Raw genomic sequence first — 18,718 nt, 5'->3', positions numbered from 1 at the left:
TTTGGCGGAGAGTGAACTGAGGGCTCTGTACCCATCACCCCACTCAGACCCTGGAGCGGTCCCCAAGGGGCCAGAGCAGAGAGACTGCTGAGATGGTTACAGCGAAGTCGTGTCAGGGAACTCAGTAACAGCTACCCCATACCCCACGAGGGTGTGGCTCGGGTGTCTGGAACAATGCACTCCCAGCTCCCAGGGCGGCATTTTTATGCCCTGAGAGGTAAAACCACACGTAAAACCACACTCCCCTAAGATCAAACCTACGCTGTGTCTCCTTCCCATCACCCAGGAATGGCAAATCCCTCACAGCTTCTGCATCAGAAGCATCCCACTAGGCTCAGACAGCGTCTCAGAACCCTTCTCCACACAGCCCAACTGTTCCGAGTGACACCAAGGAAAAGCTGTTTGCTGGTCCTGCACTGTGTTCTGCCAGCCCCTCAGAACCCAGCCAACACTGTGACAGTGCCACACACTTCTGGGAAGTGCCCAAAGGCAAGCTTAGCCTGGCTGCTCAGTCCCAGAAGCACCCCCTCTGCCCCCTGTGCCCCCCTAGCTACCCGTCAGCCTGCTCACTGGTTCCAGGTAGGCCCAAAACGGAACCAGACGCACCTGCTTTGGGGACAGGTCCAGAAGGTGGCCTCCCGTGCCATAACCCTGAGTCCAAGAGATTTCTGCTCTTTTACACCAGGGGCCCACCAAGGCCCACCAAAGCCCAGCTTCATCAGAGGCAGCAGAGGCCAAAGAGGTCTGCCTCTGAAATCAACCCCAGCCTTCCCATTCTGCCAGGAGGCCCTCCTAGGGGTTTAGCCAAAAAAAGAGGCCAAATACCACTGGACACACACACAACACACACCAACAACCCCAGGAACACAGCACACCTCCCTCCCTTGTATGAGAATACTTCCAAAAATCATGGGAAGACAGAATTCAAAGAATTCAAAAATTCTGCTGTTACTACCAAAAAAAAATTGAAATCCATGCCTAGTTTTCTATAATGCACATTTTCCATAAACTTTCTAAAGGACCCTCACACCTCCACCGAGCCCCCTCCAGAGAGAGGGACATGTCTCTAGAGAGACATGCCCCCACCACCTTCCACACAGGCCTTCCGCTACCCCACTAGGAAACCGGATTCAACCAGGCTCATCAGGGCCCGGCATCTAGCCAAGCAGTGAGGACAGCAGGTAGGACGCCTGCGTCCAGCATCGCATACCTGCGTTCCATCCCTTGGTTTGGTTCCTGACTCCAGCAGACCCTGGCATGCAGCAGGTGATGGCTCAAGGGATTGGGTTCTTGCCACCCACATGGGAGACCTGGATCAAGTTCCTGGCTCCTAGCTTTGACCCTAGCTAAGGGCCATTGCAGGCATTTGGGGAGTAATGGGAGCTGGCTATCTCAAATTTAATAAACAAATAAACACAGGTCATTGAACCCTTTCTGATCTTTCCGTGCATCCTCCTGGTCCAAGATGAAGAAATGAGAATCCTGCCTTTCCCAAGCCCCTCCCAGCCCTGAGCCCATCGCTCAGCCTTGGCTCCTTTCCTCCCCAGTCAACACACTACCCTCTCTCTTGGGGTGGGGGAGGGGCGGCAGCCTGCTGGTCCCAGAGAACAGGTGGGCTCAGGGCCCACCCCAGCCAGCACCAGCGCCTTGGCCAACGGGCTTTCCTTCTGGAACTCATCAGCCCTGGCTTCCTGCCTGCCCCAAGGGATCTAGAACACCCCCTCCTCCCATCCCGAACCCCACAGCTGCCGCCTCCACCCCCATTCTGCTGCACTCACTTCACAGCCAGGCACCCTCCCCTCTCCAGTCTCAGTCACCCTGAGCTTCCTCTGCCACAGCTCCAGGCGCTCCCAGGCACTGCCCCAGGGGTCAGGCAGCAGCACCAGGCAGGGACGTGTGACCCTACGGCAGAGGGTTCTACTTCAACCTGCTTCAAAGGGTGGAGCGGGGCGTGGTGGTCAGAAAAGGCAGATTCCCTCTCAGGCGCTTTTGTTTACTTTTTCCCACGCTCTGCAGATGGCTGTGCCCCTCAGCGTCTGCACCTGGAGCAGGTGCCCGTCGCCCTGCTCCTGCCATACACCGCTCAGCCAGTGTCCATAGGCCTGGGCACGTTTCAGGAGATCAAAGAACAAACAGCCAGAGCACAAAGGATGTTCTTGCCTTCGGATCCCTCCCAGGGCCTGCGCGTTAGCAGGAAAGTGGAGCCAGGCGCCCTGGGCTGCCACTGTCTCGGGTAATCAAGGCATCAGGGGACTGCCTTTTAGGGACTTGGGGACTTACTAAAAGAGGAACGAGTGCCGCTTATCCACCTAGCCCCACTCCAATGCTGTGAGGTAGACATCAGAGCACTCCTCAGAGCCCCAGCACCCACACAGGGGGCACTCGGCGAAGACCCGGAGCCCACGGTCATCCTGTTGGAAGGGGCAGAGGAAGGAGCGGAGCCAGGTCTGCCTGACCCCTCCCTGCCCATCCCTGTGCCCTGGGCCTCCCTCAGGTCCTCCTCCCTCCCCCAAACCCCTCTGCACCCCACCTGCCCTGCCCTCATTCATTCACCAAGCACCCGTGCAGGGCCCTGTGTGCCAGGCATGGTGCCTACACCACCCTCTTCCTTGTCTCCTGGACTCCTTGCAACTCCCCTGAAAGGAAACCATCCCTGCTCCATGCTCCCAGAGGCTGCACATCTGTCCAGGTCCCACTGAGAGGCAAGGGGCAGAGCCAGGATGAACATCGGGTCACTGGTCCCAAATCAAAGGCTGTTTCCTCCCTGGACCCTGAGCTGGGCCAGGACCCAGCAGGAACCCTGGGCCAAGGTCCAGCAATCCTCTGTGAAAGGCCATCAGAGGGAGGCTCAAGGACCCCGGAGGTTGCCAATGACGAGGCTGACCACCTTGAGTGGCCACCCTGAGCCCACTGACCTGCTCCCCAGACAGCACCTGGGGTGGCCCACAGAGCTGACTCTGAGGTAGCTAGTCAGGGTCACATATTTCCCCACTGGAAAACAGCAAATTTCTGCCCCCTTGAAGCTGACAGGCCCAGGACAGACCTCCCCATCTCAACTACTTCCCAGGGCTTCACCCGCTAAAGGGCAATGCCTTCCAGGCACCCCTACCCATACATCATTGCACACCCTGCCAACTGAAGCAGTGAGCTAGGGCTGGGACACCCATATTCTTAGGTATCCTCTCCCACAGCCCCCTTGTAGGCTCTGCCCTGTCACCCCACACCACAGAAATCGAGGTTCTGGGAGGTCGGGCCACCTGCCCATCCACACAGCCAGTCACTGCCCAAGCTGCAGCCAGAGCCCAAGAGTGGCTGCCGCTATTCCTAGGGATGGCTTCAGAAACGGGCAGGAAGAGCGTGCACGCTACCTCCTCGAGCCTGGCCTGAACCCAGTGCTGATGGCTCCCGGAGGAGAGCCCCCAAGTCATGGGCACGGAGCCGCCCTGCTCCTGGGACCTGCAGGCTGCATGACTGCTGGTTGCTGCCATCCTCCGAGCAAGGGCTGGCTTTGGAGCAGGGCAGGGAGGTGCCAGAGCCACAGCACTCACTCGACCCTCACACAAGCCGGCGTCCAGGGAGGAGAGATGTGAACCCAGGGGCCGCCTGCTCCCTGGGGCCCCACCTGCTCCCACATCTTCCCCACCCCTTGCCCCCAGTCTGGTCAAACTTCCATTTCTCCTTCCCTAGAACTTTGGCCGCAACACTGCGTCCAGGTTCCTGCTTGCTCAGGCCACTGCTCTGCTCACACGCCGTCCGTGGTGCCCTGTGCCCTTAAAGCACGAACTCCTCAGGCTCCTGTGCCTAGCTGCCACCAGCAGGAGGCCCCCACGTCCCCTTCACTGCTCTTCCCAACCCTTCCAGGCACACCCGCCTGCTCAGAGCCCCCGATGCCCGGGGCACGCTGCCGCTCTGGGCCTCTGTCCCTGTGCGCCTTCCACTCAGAGTGCCCTTTCCCTGCTTGCTCCACATCCAGCTCCCCCACTGCATCTAAGAAGCCCACAGACAGCAGCATCGTCGCAGGCGTTTGCTGACCATGATGTCACCCACGCCTCTCTACCATTCAGATCACTTTGCTATATCGGGACAGACCTCTCCCTGGCAGCATGTCCTGTCTTGCCCTAGGGCTGGTCCTGACCTCAGCACAGACACTTGCTTCCCCAGGTGGCCACCAGGGAGTCCTGGCCCACTCACCTCCCAGCAATGCTACCCATGCCCGGGCTGAGACACTCAGCTGCCAAGAGATCTGCCGTTCACCCGGCTCTGTCTCCCACACATGCACGGCACGGAAATAATAGCCCTGCAGCTTCCTGCAAGTTCTGCCCTCCCCGATCAGAGCCTTCAGCTGCACCTGTTCAAGGAAACGCAAAAGGAGAAGCAAGATGCAGCAGACCGGAGAGCAGCCAGGCAGCCTGGTGGGGGCCAGGGAGGGCTCTGGGCAGCACCCCTGCAGGGGTCACCCTTCAGGGCTGTGAAGCAGGGCTGAGTCCATCGCTGCTGACTCAGCACTTTCCCCATTACTGGCTTCCCTACTCCACACCCTGCCCCACTCACAGAAGAGACCTCCGTGGAAGAACAGACTCGGAAGCCAGAAACCAAGCAAGATCCCCACTGAGGAGTCCTGGGGAGGGGAGTGAGGACTTGAACTCAGATTGGCTGGCTCCTGTCCCAGGCTGCCTCTTGGAAAAGGGTGGGGAAGAAGAGGACCTGGGGGGCGCACTACAATCTCTTTGCTCATTCACCCTCCTTGCAACTTGTGGGTAATCCCCAGTGGGGCTTCTCAGCTGCATGCCATTGACCTTGGGGCTGGCTGAGTCTGCCAGTGGGGCAGCCCCACCCCCTACCTACCAGATGCCCGTAGACTCCCTCCCACACTCCCCCAGTTGTAACAAGCAAACTTCATGGCCCCAGACTTTGCCACATGTCCTCCTGGGATGCAACACCCCACATACACCCTGGGTGAGACGCCCTGACCTAAAGGCACAGTTAGATCCCAGGACTCACAAAGGAAAGGGAGACTCCCCGCTGTTCACCCTCTGCCCCATTCAGACAGGTGAGTCCTCCCCACTCCTACCCCCACGCCAGTGCAAATGTCCCCTCTGCACCCACTCCCTCCAGCCCAGTGGCAGAGATGGCCTGCCCATAGCTGTTCCTGACCTTGGACACAGAAGGGAATCAACGCCCACTGATCCAGTGCTGACTCAGTCCTGGGTTAAGGTCATCTGTTAACATTTCTTCCCAAAACTGCACCCATTCAACAGATGGGCAAAGTGTTTGCAGCAGGCCCGGGCTACCCACACAGGGTGATCTTGGCCCACAGGTTCTAAGCCCTTTACCTTCACCTTCCAGTATGGTAGACACTGGCCATGAGTGCCCCTGAGTTCCTACACTGTGGCCTGTACAACTGAATTTGTAAATGCATTTCACTTCTGTTCATTTGAATTCAAAATCTGACGCTGCATTCCCTTATTGGAAACTTTTAAGGATGTCACACACCGCTTGGGGGTGTGAGTCTACTCTTCTTAGTTATACATTTTATGTATTCTAACTACAAATCAGGTGTTCCCAGTGAAGATTTACTGTCTGACTGCGATGTGCTGTAAGGGTAAGCTACACCCTGCATCTCAAAGACTCAGAAAGAAAAGCAGAGGATAAAATACCTCATCAAGGGGCTGGCACTGTGGCAAAGCAGGTAAAGCCGCCACATGCGGCACCGGCATCCTTGTATGGGCACCGGTTTGAGTCCCAGCTACTCCACTACCCATCCAGCTCCCTGCTAATTCACCTAGGAAAGGAGTAGCTCAGCCCTGGTCATTGCAGCCATTTGGGGAGTAAACCAGCACATGGAAGATCGATCTCTCTCTCTCTCTCTCTCTCTCTCTCTCTCTCTGTAACTCTGCCCTCCCTCGGCTCCAGGCCTTCCCTGGGCCTATTTAAAATCACCACTCTGCCCTTGGAAGCCCTGCCATCCAATCCCAGCTCCACTGTTTCATAGCACTCCTCGCTCCTTCCCAGGATAAGTCTTCCCTCCTCCTGGCTGGGGCGGGGGTGGGGGGGGGGCATATTGGCAGGTGCTCAAGTCCCGGATACGCAGTGCCGTGGCATTTGCCTGGAACCTGCACTCGTCCTCCTGTGCTCTTGAAGTCATTTCCAGATGATTTAGTGCCTAACACAACGTTAGCACTATGGAACTTGTCATTATACTGCATTGTTTGGGGAATAATGACCGCAACAGAGTCTGCGCATGATCCGTCGAGGGGCACTCTTTTCTATGTGTGTGTACGTATGTATTCAGTCTACAGACGCAGAAGCCACAGGCATGGAGCGGGCAGACCCAGCGGGCCAACTCTACAATTAATTTACGCAGTTTGCTTTCAGGTTTACCTACTGAAAGGTAAATTCCTCGAGGGCAAAATTTCTACTACATTCCAGAACAACAGACGGGTGAGTAACAGGTGTCTGAAAAGTATTTGTTGGATAAGTAAAATGCCCTCTTTTCTGCCTGGGCTTCTCAAGGGTGGTGCTGGGCCTGTGGGCCTCACAGGGTAGGCTGCTCTGTTGCCAGAATCACGGGCAAACAGAGGCAGCCAAGCCAAGGCACAAGCAGGCACTGAGGGTCCTTGGCCTGGGCACTGTGTGTCCCCCTTGCTGAGCACACCATTCCCCGACCCCCACCTCTGGGACAGCTCCCGGAGAGCCCGGCGGCCTTGGGCACCTCAGGCAAGGTCCATTTCCCTGCCTTCCCAGTGAGAAGACAAATGTGCTCACCCTCGGCCAGAAGGCCTCGCCGGCCACTTACATTACGGTAATTAAATCCCCGCTGCTAGGAGGGCTCCGGAGACAGCCGGCCGGCCGGCCTCCTGCCAGGGGCTGGCCTGCAGGGCGGAGGCAGCAGGGCGGGCGGCTGGCCAGAAGCGCCTGTCTCCCGGCTGTCTCCTGAGAGTGAGAAAATCCACTTAACCATGAGGCCTTCACGGGTTTTCACCTTTGGGACAGGAAGAGAGACCCCCCGCAGCCCCTCACCCACACGGCCCCTACCCCCTACCCAGCCCATGCTCACTCAGGAGCAGCAGCTTGGGCAGCCAGCATCACAGCTCTCTTGCTCATGACCCCTGCAGGGATGTAGGAGATGTCACCCTCCTCCTCCTCCCCCCCTCCCCTTCCTCCTCCTCCTCCCCCTCCCCCTCCTCCTCCTCCAGCTCACTCTCCCATTTCCCAGATAACAAAAAAGAGGCCCAGAAACCAAGTTTGCCCATGATCGGTCCAGACCTTCTCTCTTCCCCTACAAGCTCAGCCTTCACTGAGTGTTCAAAACAGGCCAAAAACCACACCACATGCCCCACGTGTGGCAGCGTCTCGCTTCATCCTCACAAGGGCCCTGGCAATCAGGCTGATTAACCCCCCGGGAAACAGAATCAAAGCATCAGAGTAACTGCCCAAAGCCAGTGGCAGAGCCAGGACTGCCGCCCAGCTCTGCCCAGCGCCAGAGCCCGTTCTCCCTGTGCCAGGCTGCACTGCCCGTGTACAAGAACCCAGGAGACAGGCAGGAGGGAGGAGGAACGAAAGCAGGACAGACGCTGGGGAGACACAGGGCAAAGGAGCGGGCTCGGGCCTGCAGGCCAGCTCCAGATCCTGTGGGTATACCTTTGTGTCCTGTAAAACCCACATGGTAGTGCGGAGCAAGCTAAGCCGCTGCCAGTGGCACTGGCATCCCATATGGGCACCAGTTCTCATCCTGGCTGCTCCACTTCTGATCCAGCTCCCTGCTAATGGCCTGGGAAGATAGCTGCACGGCTGTTGCAGCCCTTTGGACAGTGAACCAGCAGATAGAAGATCTCTCTCTCTCTCTCTCTTTCAAGTAAAAATAAATAAATATGTAAAAAAGAAAAAAACCCACACTGTACCTGCCTTCGCCACCAGCCTGTGAGCTCCATGTCTGCCCAGTGTTGAACCCAAGAACCCATCAGAGCTCCTGGCACAGAGCAGGCCCTGGTGAGTTGTTAGCCACTATAGAGGCAGGGCTGGAGAGGCAGTGGTGGTGAGGGTGCAGGTGGGTTTCAGTTTCCTGGAAACAAGAGGGACCCACAGGGGAAGAAGAAGACAGAAAGCCTGAGCTTTTGCATGAACCCAGGATAACGGCCGGAGAAGGGGGCCTGGGAGCCTGGATGATTCTGAACAGAGAGGGCATGGGCAGGGCACTGATTCCAGCCCTCGGGGTGTTGCTAAGTCTGCACCTGGAGTTTTCAGAGCTGTGGGATGAGAAGATCAACGTGACCAACAGCTGGCATTTACCAATCCCTTAGCGTGCACTCTGCCTGCACCTTGTCTCCCTGACTCTGCCCGGCCCACACCCCCATGAGGGAGAAAACACCATCGACCCCACCAACAGACCTGGATACTAGACGCACAGAGGTCACCGTCCTCAACAAAAGCTGTGCTGAGCCTCCAGCCCCACCGCCCAGCCTTCCTGCCACAGATGCTTCCTCCACAGCCGCCCCTGCCCCACCACCTGAATCCCTCTGAAGGGCGGGAAGTGGGCTAGATACAGGTGGAACCCTGGGAGAGAGCAAGAGAATCTGCCAGCACTGTGGCGCAGCAGGTAAAGACGCCAGCAGGCCACATGGGTACCAGTTTGAGTCCCGGCTGCTCCACTTCCCATCCAGCTCCCTGCTAATAGGCCTGGGAACGCAGTAGAAGGTGGCCCAGGTCCTTGGGTCCCTGCCACCCATGTGGGAGACCTGGATGGAGCCCCTGTCTTCTGGAAGCACTCTTTCTGTAACTCTTTCAAATAAATAAATAAATCTTTAAAGAAAGAAAGAGCCCAGTTCAGGAGGGGAACTGGGTTCCTACTGAGACCCCAGGCAAGCCTCCTAACCTCGCTGAGCCTCGGGCCTGCCATCTGTGAAATGGGGGTGATTATAGCATCTCATAGGGCTGTCAGGAGGCTTTGCTGGGACGAGGTGGCGAAGCACACAGTAGGCCCTCAATAGATACTCATTTCCTCCTCCGCTCCCCAACCCAGCCCTTCTTTGATCCCCGAGTAAGACTCAGTATTGCTTTGGAGTCTTTTTCATGGAAAGTCGTTTCCGTTTTATGGGAGCAGTGTGTTCTCCCAGGCTGCGGAGGATGGCCGTGGTACACAGTACCATCCACTAGGAGGAAACCCTGGTGACCCAGCCTCCATCCCAGGCTGGCTCTCAGCTCCCATACATTTCACTGCACCCTTAAGGCATCTTTCCATCATCAGCAGACAGCGTGGACCCAGCCTGGTGTCTGGGGCCAAGACACGCCCCCCCCAACTTAGCACAGTGACTTCCCCAGGAACAGAGGGAGTCTGGGCAGAACCAAGCACAAGGCCAGGCCCAGGGCAGGAGAGGCCAGGGGACACGGGTCCAGCCACAGAGGGCCCCATGTGATCCTGAAGGCATTGAACTCTCGGAGGGAACAGCCAAGGCAAGACCCCCGCCCCCACGGACCAGCGTGGATGAGGGCCATGGTGCCCACTGGGTCCCACACTGAACCTTCACTGCACTCCCAATGAGAGGAATGAAAAGCCCACCTTCCAGAAACAGAGTCTGTCGCATGAGGCCAGCCAACCAAACAGCCCAGGCCGGAGCCAGGGTCTGTGATGAAGGCTTGAGCTCCTTCAGGAAGTCAGTGGAAAACAACACACACGTCAAAGAGGGATCTGTAGCTGGCTTGAGTCTGTAAGGACACACACATGCCCTTTGAACTCCTGGGACCCAGCACGGGGCCTGCCACACTGCAGGTGCCTGGGACATGTTTAGAGAAGCTGAATGGGAGAGAAAAAAAGAGATGAGGGCCAGGGGTGTGGGGCCTAGCAGCCCAAATGGCCCTGTGTGGAGGGGCCTGGGCCAAGGACTCACTTTAGGCCTCTGGGTGTTGCTAAGTCTACACCTGGAGTTGTCAGAGTTGTGGGATGAGAAGACTAATGACACTAACAGCTAGCATTTACCAAGCCCTTAGCATGCACCCTGCCTGCATCTCATCTCACTACCTCTGCACGCCCCATACCCCCATGAGAGAGAAAACGTCATCACCTCTACTTACAGCCCTAACCCCAGGATTCCTAGATTCTCGCTGTACCCTTGCCACTCACAAGGCTGAGTGACCCTGGACAAGTCACCTGACTTCTCTGGGCCCTAACCTGCCTTCCTCGTAGGGGTGGTGCCTGTGCAGGGGCCCTGCCCTTCCAGGCTGGCACACCTGGCTGGCCATTCAGGGCAGGTGCGGCACTACACGGGGCCAGATACACCACTGGCTGCCTCTCCTGGGCCCTGGGTCATTCCACCCATGCCATCCAGCTCTGAGCCCCTGACCCAGAACAACGTGCCTACCCCGAGCCCTCCCCTTGGGAGACAGTGACACCCAGCCCCCCATCAGCCACTTCAGGCATTCCCACGTGCAGGAGCCAACATCTTCCCAGTGGAAGCTGGCAAAGGAAGAAAACAGCTAAGCCCCAACTTGTGAAGCCAGAGATCTCAAGAGAGAGAAAAGGCTCTGCAGAAGGCTCTGCTGGCAGAGCCTGGCCAACACACAGCAGTGCCAACTCAGGAGAGGTGCGAGGAGGGACCGCCATTTGTGGGCAGCCTGCAATGGGCCTGTCACTGGCTGGCCGCCTACCCGGTCATTATCAAGTGAAATTCTCAGCAGGCTAGTGAATGCTGGTATCCCCAGTTTTACCAAGACCACACACTTTACAGTAGCCCAGCAGTAAGGAGTGGGCCAGGGCAGACTCCTTCCGGCTCCTGCCAAGGCCTCCCTCAGGTCACAGTCACCCCAAGTCAGCAAGGAGAGGCAGCAGCTCACCTATCCTCGTCTCCCTGTGTGCTTGCTAACCTTGGGCACATCTTTGGAGCCTGAAGTTCCCAAGCACCCAGCACTTGTCCCTGTGGCCATGGGCTAGCAGGACTACTCCCTGTGAGCCCCAAGGGGTGGTGCCAGCCCCCTCAGCCCTGCAAGGAGTGACCCATCAGCCAGCTTTCCCATTCACGTGACACGGAGCCCTGCTCTCGTCCTTTAAGGAAAATGCCCAACAAGCTGACTCAAAAATAACAGATGCCAATTTGCATATTCTTTCACACATCATTTGCATATTGTTCATTTAGTATCACCAAGGCTCTGCTCAGAATACGACTGTGATTACCTGCGACCAGGCCTTCTGGGGAGGCCAAATGGCTGCTCCACAGGGCAGGCCGTGGTCCCCTGCCCATCACTCCCCTACCCAGTTGCTCTTGGTGCCCCCTGGCACCTGGCTGGAAAAGTTACCAACTGCCACAGGCCCGGTGCTTGAAGCTGGGCAAAAGGGACAGAAAGAACCTTCTGAATTCCAGAGAGCACCTTGTCTCGAGTCTTGAAAAGAAAGCTGTGCTCTGACGACACACCAGGCAAGTTGGAGCACTTCTTTTCGTCCCTGCTGCTGTCCCACCCAGCCTCTGGGCAGCCGTCCCCTCAGGCCCTGCTCTGTCCGCCTCTTTCTGCCTGGTCATCATGTGTCCCCCTGACCTTCCTCCAGGCCTCCTGGCTTCTGGCCTGGCCCCACGGGTTTATTTTTGTTCTCCTTCCACCTGTCCTGTTTGCATGTCCACACCCAATTAGCTAAGTCCAGGCCCCAGACTGCTGACTCCGAGGGCAGAACAACTGAGCCCCAAGGGTAAGAAGGCTCCAGAAGTCCAGCCTCGGTCACAGCCCAGGCCCCGCCTTCCAGGGAGCAACCTCTGCTCTCTCACTGAGACCCGCCAGAAAGAGCACTGGGTAGCTTGTCGCCAAAGGGAGGCCACAGGATTCTAGGGGCAGGACACACACTCCACATGCTCAGCTCTTCCAGAGCCCCTGTGTTCCAGCGAGGACACCCGTAGCATGTGGATGCTGACATGTGCACTCATGTCCTCCCGTCCTGACCCTCCATGTGGCATCCTCCAACAGCGATTCTAATCAAAGCAGCAATTCTAATAATGGCAAATGCTGGGGCTCAGCATGTGCCTGTCCCTGTCCTAGGTGCTCTTCTTTGGTGGAGAGGGGGTGGCATTTAATTCCCTCTTACCACCTGGAGAAACAGGCACCAAGTTCAGCACACTGCCCAAGGCATGCCACCAAGTCAGGATTTGAACCCAGATCCCAAGTCTTTAACTACCACAGCAGCCCACCTGGGCCAGTGAAGACCACCTCTGCGAAAAGAACAACAGGTGTTCAGGGCGGCCTGAGTGCAGAACGCTGGCCCTGCAATCACAGGTGCCAGCCAAACATGAAGTCCACACTGTGCCCTTGCCCTTGGCAGTGAGTGTTTCCAGCTCAGACTTCTCAGGATGTTGCCGACCCAGCAGCTTGCCCAGTCTTCCCTTTCCTGCACCTGCGCACGCAAAAGGGCAGAAAGGTCAAGCTGACCCCCACACCCCACCATTCTCTACACTCATCACCTCCTCTACCCTGGCACCCAGTGTTCTCACGCTCAGAAACGCCCTTGACCCTCCCGTGCTGGCTGATCTGATATCCCCAGCCTGGGTTCCTGCCTCTGTTCACAGGCTCCCAAGCGCCAACACCATAAACCAGTCCAGCCCCAGGTAGTGTCTGGTGCTTGCCTAGCACGCCACGAGAACAGGAGTCTGCAGGCCACAGCCAGCCACCCTGACCTGAGTCAGGCTGCAAAGCCTCAGGGCAGGAAGGGAGCTCAGCTCTGGAGCCCACAGAAGCGAAGGGACATGGCGAAGATCACACCCAAGCCAGAAGCAAGAGGTCAAAGCACCTCCTTGGGGTGCCTTCAAAGCAGAGCCAGGCCTGCAGCATGGCTGCTGCTGCCAGACCTAAACAAAGGCACGAGGCACAGGCGGAGAAGCAGGAAAATGGGACTCCAGGGCGAGGGAGAACATTCTAGAACAAGCAGTGAAGAAACCCTTTCTGGTCCCTGCATGCAAATCACCACAGAGGAGTATGATGGGATTTGGAACTGGAGATCAGCAGTGCACTAGAAACCAGACTTCTTGTTCTAGAACCTTCTCTCCTGAGACAGGCACTGGATAAATCATAAGACTGCAGCTCAGCTTTCCCGTATGTGAGACTCAGTTGGTGGTGATGACTCCTGGATCCATTGTGAGGACCATGAGGGACAAGAGGCACAAAAATGCTGAGTAAGACGTAAAATGCTGAGCCTATGTGCATCACCGCTGGGGAGTGACCGCATGGGCAGAGCTGGAGAGGGCAGCAGGAGTGAGTGAGGAGCAAGGGACGGGAAAGAGGGGAAGAGAGCTGTGTGTGCAGCTGGGCTGGGGTTCCTGCCGGCTGTCCCCACAGCATCCCTTGCTTGCAGGGTGGTCTCTCCTTTTCTCTAACCCCCACAACTGTGCCCATCACAGCTGGTCCAGTGTCAGGATCACCAGATGCCCCCTCTGGGAGGCACCTCCAGAACCAACCATGGGCCCATCCACAATCTCGTCCTGAACGTTGCTGCCCCCAAGGGCCCACCCATGCCCTGGCCAGCCCCCCAAACACTCTGCTCTCGGTACCTGCACTGGCACTTTCCCCAGTATTCCAAGCCTTCCTGTCCATCTCTTGGTAAAGCTTGTCCTGTCTCAACATTTTTCATCAAGAACCTCAGACACATAAACCTTGATTTGTCTCCTTAAAGAGAATAAGCCATCTGTCTGTCATCCACATGCAAGGGAAAGGGCCTGAACTTGAGAGGTAGCGTGGCCTGGCCCAGTGACTTTAGCTCCATGGGAGGCCATGAGCACTGCCTCTCCCAGGACTGTGGTCAGGTACAAACCAGCCTAGTGCTCAGCAAACAGCCTGTGCCTCCCCTTCCCTGTCACTCACAGCATTCTTGTCCCCATGCAGTGCTGGGCACAGAGGAAGCAGTGTGGCCACTGTCCCAACCCTTCCTCACTGCCTGTCTCCCAGATCCCAGCTGAGCTCCTGGGTGGGGTGGTGACAGGGTGAGGGGAGGGGGCCCCCATCACCATTAGCCTGCTCTGGACTTTCCTCACCAGAAGAACAGGCGCTAGAATTTTCCTCCCCACGGCTCCTGAGAACAGCGCAGTCTTAGAATCCCCCACCCTCGCTATTTAAAGAGGAATAGGTGGCTTGCTTTTCTCTTTCTCTCTCTCTCCCTTTGGGGTTTTGAAAGAAAAAGAACAAAAACAGCCACGAATGAACACGCTGGTCTTCCTGTCACTGAGCTGAGTAAGGTGGTGTTTCTCAACACATAGACACCTCCCACACCACACACAGGCACACGGGCACATGTGCACACACACATACACAAGCACATGTGCACACACACATGGGGACACACATGTGTACACAGGCACACTGGGACACACACATGCACAGGTGCATGTACGTGCATACAGAGACACACACACAACCACACAGGCACACGCATTTTTCTCCCCCAAAATGTGCTGTACAAATAACTGCCACAGAACCAGCACTCTCCATTCTGAATCTCCATTCCATGCAGGCCTGCGATTCACTACAAAGCTTACTCCAATTTCTTTTCATTTTGTTTTTCTTTATCTCATATTTTTAGAAGCAGGTCTTCTGATGCTGGCCTCACAAATCCCTCTTCCTGAAAGCTGACTCAGGGGAACCCCAGGCTTCCGAAGTAGCCCGGGGAGGGGACTAACGGCCAGCCCGCGCTGCCAGCGCCCAGCCCGCTAGCACTGCCTGTGGGGAAGGGATGCAGACGTGTCAGGAAGTCCCTCTCCCTGGACAGTTATAAATAGTGTGATGATATGCAAAGGAAAGCATATCTCAAAGGGGAGCTGTCCCCTTTGGGCTGCAGACGCTTGACTCATTTGCATACTGTCCACAAAGATGACAAAGTGGCCACCACGCTGGCAGGGAGCAGGGCCGCTTTCATGCCACCCGGGCTGTGCTCGCCTCCTCTGGGACAACATGCCCGGCGAGGCTGTGAAGACCAAGCGTGTGCCTGGGGCCAGGAGCAGCTGGCTGGCTCTCGGCTCCTGCCCCTCTCCAGATCACCCATAAGCAGTCTACAACCCTCGGTGGCCCTGTCCCACAGCTCATCCCACATGGAGGGTCCCTGGAAAGGGGTCTGCCCTGTTCCTTCTTTCCCAACCTGCCTGGTTCCACAGACACTGAGCCTTGGTTTGAGGGATCTCCTCAAAAATGATAGGACATCCTCCAACTGCCCCTACACCCGACAAGTGGTCCCGGGTCTGAGCAGGAGGTGCACAGCCACCCACCCAGCCTCACCCAGCTGCTGCTCTGCCCTGCTTCAGGCAAGACCTCCCCAGGGAGGGTCGGAGCTCAGATGAACCGGGAGGGGCCAGCGCTGTGGCACAGCAGTTTAAGCCGCAGCCTGTGACATCTGCATCACATATGAGCACCAGTGTGAGTCCCAGCTGCTCCACTTCCAATCCAACTCCTTGCTAATGTGCCTGAAGAGCTACAGAGTTTGGGCCAAGTGATTGGGCCCCTGCCACCCATGTGGGAGACCCAGGCTCCTTGCTTAAGCCTGTCCCAGCACCAGCCATTGTGACCATTTGGATAGTGAACCAGTAGATAGAAGATGTGTCTGTCTGTCTGTCTTTCTCTCTCTCTCTCCCAGAAGTTCTTTCTCTTCCTCTCTCTCATTCTGCCTTTCCAATAAATAAATCTTTAAAAAGAAAAAAGAACAACTGGGATACAGCTTGGTTCTTTAGATTGTGGCCTGGGGGCGGCCCACTGGCCTCTCAGGTAAGCAAAGAGATGGCTCCAAGTTGGCCTTGGCCCTAAGGGACACCGCTTTCCTTAAAGAGCGTGCCCTCCCACGAGGTGGCCAGAAGAAGGGTAACAAGAGGTGAGAAGAGCAGCCACCAAGGGGACAGCAGCCCAGGTGAGCATCTTCACACCAGCTTTGCTTTCTGCACCTGGCTCACCCCAGCAACCTGCAGGGGTGGCAGGGAGGAGCAGAGAGGAGGAAGTTGGTGGGGAAGACAGGAGAGGCATGAGCCAGGCAGACAGAGGATGGTCTCTGCCTGGGAGGTGAAATGCACATGGACTGAGGCTGGGGTGGGCGTGGTGGATTCCGAGGTTGGTGGAAGGGAGAGCTGCCTGGCTGCACTTACTGTTGCAGCCAGCCTGAGGGGGCACCCACAACCCAAAGCTGGAGACCCCAAGAAAGGAGGTCGAAACAACAGCCCACGACCAAGGACACGGTGGCAGGAGTGATCTCCACAGCCTGGGGAGGAGAAGGAGGACTCAACACACACACACACTCCACCCCCAGTGGCGAGGTCCCAGCAGCAGTTTAAGGCAATGGTGTGTTGTGCCCCAGAAGAGAGTGAAGATCCTCCAGGCTCTGCCCCCGACCAGCACTGACAGGCAGGATCCCCAGCCAGCCCTGTGGCAGCACCTAAGCCTTCAGGGTGAATCTACTTATTTAAAAACACACTCAGGCCGGCGCCGCGGCTCACTAGGCTAATCCTCCACCTTGCAGCGCTGGCACACTGGGTTCTAGTCCCGGTCGGGGAGCCGGATTCTGTCCCGGTTGCCCCTCTTCCAGGCCAGCTCTCTGCTGTGGCCCAGGAGTGCAGTGGAAGATGGCCCAAGTGCTTGGGCCCTGCACCCCATGGGAGACCAGGATAAGTACCTGGTCCTGCCATCGGATCAGCGTGGTGCACCGGCCGCAGCACACCGGCCACGGCAGCCATTGGAGGGTGAACCAACGGCAAAGGAAGACCTTTCTCTCTGTCTCTCTCTCTCTCTCACTGTCCACTCTGGCTGTCAAAAAAAAAAAAAAAAAAAAAAAACAAAACCATACATACACACTCAGCTCTGGGTACCCAGGAGCACCTGGGGGCTATCCAAGGCACCCCCTCTGCCTTTCCCCACAGCCCAGGCCAACAGCGAACATCTCTCCTGGGAAGCAAATCCCACCTCCCACCCCGGCTCCCTCGCAGCTCAGCACTTCTTCCCAGTGTCATCGCCTACAGCCCAGGAGGGTGGGAGCTGTGGATCGTGCAGTCCTGGCTGTTCAGCCTCCTCACTCCAGCTTTCTGGTGCCTGAACTTTGCACACACGCTTGGGGCACATGCCAGGTTCCTTTCCAAGAGCCCAGGGCCTATTCTATTCCTAACAACATACGGCAGCCAGCGACAGGCGCGACCTACAAGACCATAAGCCCGCGGGATAAGAGGGAGCCTGAAAAGCATCAGCCCAGGCTCAAAGTCTCCTATCGTTGGGGAAATGTGAGCCCAGGCTCTGGGGTCTTTGCATGGGAACTGCCACCATCCAGGCAGACTTACCCAGCCTAACCCAGGACCTGTTGTCACCCGGTGCATCCTCCCGCCTCCAGACTGGCAAGCAAAACCAACCCAGCACACCAAGTTCTCCCACAAGGCACAGCACAGCCTGTCTCTGCACTCTCCCAGCTGGTAACTCTTTCTTCTAACCCAAACTCCCCTCTCACAAGGTCCATGGCTTCTGTGAGGCTGGGAGATGGATGTTCACCTCCTCAGCATCAGGCCCACATTCACAGGGTGGTCTCTGCTGAGATTCAGCCCTGGCTCAGCACCTCTCCCCTGCAACACACAACTTCTCACTCTGCTGACAAATCCTAGTCCCAATCTGGGAAGGCCCCAAGCAGTTTTGGAGCAAGTGTTATTCAATAACAGAGGGAAAAGACCTCTCTTTTCCTCCCATCATTATCATCACTAACTCCAATCACAATGGAGTCCATACACTGAGCAGGCGCCGTCTGGAGTGCCTGACACTCAGCCAGTATAATGCTCCCCACTTGACAGCTGCGAAGACTGGCTCGCAGAAGCTATAAGACTTGTCCAAGATCACAAGACCACTAGTGGCAGGGCTGGACTCCAACTGTGGCCTGATTCTTTAATATGATCCCATTTACCTCCAGGAGAGATAGGGATACGTGCCTTGCTCCCCAGCCTGTGTCCACGGGGCCTGGCACATGGGAGGCCCCCGGAAGACATGACTCAAAAGAACAGACAGCCAGGTGGAATGCAGGATCTGTTAAAGGGAGCCCTGCTTGCCATGCACCAGCCACAAGGTGCACAGGAAGCAGCCACCCCACCGGCTGGGGCAGAGCAGGATCTGCTCAGCTGCCAGATCACCATGGGCCAGTCGGTCAGTAATGGAGATGGGGAACAAGCACTTTGGTGGCCTTGCCCTTGGTTCACCTGGAGTCTGCTTCTGTCACCCAGGCCTGCAAAAGCCTTTCCCTGAGTACTCCATCAGGGTGCCTCCTGCCCCAGGCAGGGAGAGGACGTGTTCCTTCCATTGTGTTACACAGCCACGTGTGGTTCCCATGATGGGAACCTCATACAGCCACCATCCCCAGGAAGAGCCACTTCCTGAAGCACTCTGACCATGGGGGCCACTATAATTGGAGGTGCTGCTGTCACCCCTTCTCCTCCTGCCCCCCAGCACTTAGGCCATCCTTGGTTTCCCCCAGCAAGGGTTTGCAGGTCTCCAGGGTGTGACTGGAAGGGCTTAGGGCTGTGTCCAGGCAGCAGCCAGCCCCGTCCCTGGGAGCACCCCGCGAGAGAGGCAGTTCTGAGAAGGCAGCGGGCAGAAGGACCCGCGGGCTCCACGGCTCCCGGCTCTCGTTAGAGGGAATGACTAAGTGAGCTGCGCTTCCAGGGGAAACCCCCACGCTTCTGCTCGCCCAGGGGCTCAGCCTTGAGCAGCAGGCACGGCCCCCTTGGAGCAGCGGGGACCCTGGAAATCTGTGTTC

At 57.1% G+C, this 18,718-nt stretch overlaps 1 protein-coding gene across 7 annotated transcripts in view; it reads right to left on the bottom strand.

Annotated features, from left to right (window-relative positions):
• Window positions 1–18,718, bottom strand: part of KCNN3 (potassium calcium-activated channel subfamily N member 3) — a 202,824-nt gene that overhangs the window by 136,164 nt on the left and 47,942 nt on the right. The window contains exon 1 of one of the 7 annotated variants that reach the window (XM_070077615.1): window positions 11,359–11,497. The exons of the other annotated variants lie outside the window; for them this stretch is intronic. The gene's annotated coding sequence lies outside the window, so the exon portion shown is untranslated. Of the gene's footprint in view, window positions 1–11,358; window positions 11,498–18,718 lie in introns of those variants that run through there. 7 annotated transcript variants of the gene reach the window in all.

Source organism: Oryctolagus cuniculus, chromosome 7 (assembly GCF_964237555.1).
Source record: "Oryctolagus cuniculus chromosome 7, mOryCun1.1, whole genome shotgun sequence".
In the NCBI taxonomy this organism is placed as follows: Eukaryota; Metazoa; Chordata; class Mammalia; order Lagomorpha; family Leporidae; genus Oryctolagus; species Oryctolagus cuniculus.
The sequence above is the reverse complement of the archived record's forward strand: the minus strand, read 5'-3'. Positions and strand labels throughout refer to the sequence as shown.